At 37.0% G+C, this 2,413-nt stretch overlaps 1 long non-coding RNA gene across 8 annotated transcripts in view; it reads left to right on the top strand.

Annotated features, from left to right (window-relative positions):
• The window catches only part of LOC109539300, a 17,695-nt gene extending 15,730 nt beyond the window's left edge, over nt 1–1,965 (top strand). For 7 of the 8 annotated variants that reach the window (XR_007281995.1, XR_007281997.1, XR_007281998.1 and 4 more), the window contains one exon: nt 1,219–1,422. This is a non-coding gene — a long non-coding RNA (uncharacterized LOC109539300). Of the gene's footprint in view, nt 1–1,218; nt 1,423–1,483 lie in introns of those variants that run through there. The other variant, XR_007281996.1, reaches the window with a different exon arrangement.
• The last annotated feature ends 448 nt before the right edge of the window (nt 1,966–2,413 follow it).

Genomic DNA, 2,413 nt, shown 5'->3' with positions numbered 1-2,413 from the left:
CAGCCTTAACCTAGTATTTACAGTATCTGCAACTTCTCCCTAATTTGTTGATTCATTGTTATCAGCGTTATAAAATAAACTGCATCGAACACAATAATATCACACCCAATAATTGATAAATCAAAATCACTGTCAGTTTAATATCGCAATGTGTATTTGAAAAGTTTATCAGATCTACTGATGCACCCGCCCTAAGAGAAAATAAAGCCTCAGGCGCGAAGAGGCCGGAGTGGGGGTCGCTGTGACCGAGAAAAATCGGTTCACCCTCCCATGAAAAGTTATCACTTCAAAAAGCATCAACTCTGATTTTGCATCTAATCTAATGCTCTGATTTTGCATCTAATTTGCATAGGAAGCAGTATTTGAAACAAATGTGTCAGTTATTTGACTTAGGTATCTTTAATTAACATTCTGCAAATAGTCAGCAGTTAAAATGTCTATATTTCACAATGCTGAATGAAAGTGTGGCCCTAAATATTTGAAGAAAACCGAATCATGCAGAATGCAAAAGTATGCATTTTTGGAAATTTTTGTACGTACCTACCGATCCAAATTTGTCTGATTTCGATGTGTGGTTTTCCAAGCAATTTTGAAATTTTACTTGACACACTAGAGAAACAAAGAAATCTTTTACCGACAATTTCTTCGCTACATTTACATGTCATATTGCATTAACAAATTTGTCTCATACACGTTTTGATTGGACAACTTTCGAGGGAACGGCATAACACTCGTCCAAATTAGTCCTACACAAATAACTGTTGAAACACGACACACGCTGTACATTTTTGCCATTAGAAAAAAATTACATTAATTTCTCGGTTCACATCGCGATATGAGAATTTTCCAATCAAGCTACCATTGGAGGTTGCTCAAGTTTGCACGTTTCACCTTCTCGAGCACGCTTTTCGGCGTCGATCGCTGATGCTCGGCGAGGACGCGGTTCAAACAGCCTGGCTGTCGTGTACATAAACAACATATACTAAAATATGTTGTTTATGTATTGTACATTATATGTATGTCTCATTCTTAACGTTATTAAAGTTAAAACTTTTCCATGCGCGCCCGGGACTGTTGCTCATATTTGCATTTGAAAAGCAATTCAAAATTACGTCGATTATTAGAACACAATTGAAAATATGCTTCGATTTCTATGCCGTTTTCGTTAAATACACAGGTATAAACTGTTCCAAGCATAAATTTTCTTTTTTTTTACAGATGCAGCTATCCGTTCCGTATGTTCTGTAATAACACATAAATACCTGAAGTGAGTCATTTATCGGATATTTTATTCCTGATGCATTCACTAAATTTTATCAGGCCGAAAGCTTACTTAGAGTTATCAACCTAGTAAGTATATATTTCCGGTCAATAAAGGCGAATTTATGATAATAATCTATTAAATACATTATGATGACATGAGTTACAATTTTTTGCGATTTTCACTGTTCTTAAAAATGTTTGTTCCTGTTATGTACTACAGTGTTACCCTTCACTCGGACAGCTACAACAGATGGCCCCATCTAGCGGCGCCACGCGTCCAGGAAGCATATCAACTTTGCCCTATTTAGTTACCATTCTAAAGGGGGATATGTTCCTGAAATATCATGGGGGATGTTCTGTGGATAAGTTGTGGTTATCTTTACACTCAGGCAGAAGAGTGACACTTATTCTTGACAATTTCCTCCACACAAATTGCAGGCAACTACCCGTTCCTTTCTGCAGACTGAAGTACGATCAATAATTGAATCGCCATTCTGTCAGTGAAATCCCCTAATCTTAAACATGATAAATATGTATGCATACTTGTTTCAGCTGATTATGGTCTTTACTGATTAGGTAAAAGTGTTTTGTGTAAAAAAATGTGCTTATCTGTACATGCAAATGTATGTATGCATCATTGTACCAGATTTTTCTGAGTGTTAATTGCATTTCATTAGATCATTAGATGGTAACTGTAATATACCATGTGTTTTGTGAATACCTACATATGAAGCTTACAGTATGGCCCAGTAGGTGGCAGCACCTACTGGGATCAATGAAAGTTGTCGCAGACCCCCATCTATGATTGAACACCTTCAGCTGTACCACGAAGATTACAGGGGTCTTGAAAATTCTGGCTTTCCACTGATATTAAGCTTACTGCCTAAGGTCGATGTTTCGTCACCATCACAGCATTTCTTCGCTGGAGGAAAAGTCCAGAGAACTTGTACCATTGAATAATATTTCGTAGATGGCAGCATGTAATCTGTTTGATATTTCTTAGTTGAGATATGGAGCAAAATTCGAAGTTTAGGAAAACAGGATGTTGAGTTTGAAGTTTAGAACCAGGCCAAAAACACAGTTTTCAGAGTTTTCCTGCACTGTCGACCCTTGAGGAGGATGAATAAAGGTTGTGGTAGACAAAAAGTCA

This window comes from Dendroctonus ponderosae, unplaced genomic scaffold (assembly GCF_020466585.1).
Source record: "Dendroctonus ponderosae isolate FM_Combo_2020 unplaced genomic scaffold, Dpon_F_20191213v2 Dpon_F_20191213_7, whole genome shotgun sequence".
In the NCBI taxonomy this organism is placed as follows: Eukaryota; Metazoa; Arthropoda; class Insecta; order Coleoptera; family Curculionidae; genus Dendroctonus; species Dendroctonus ponderosae.
This window is presented reverse-complemented; position numbering and strand designations above follow the sequence as displayed.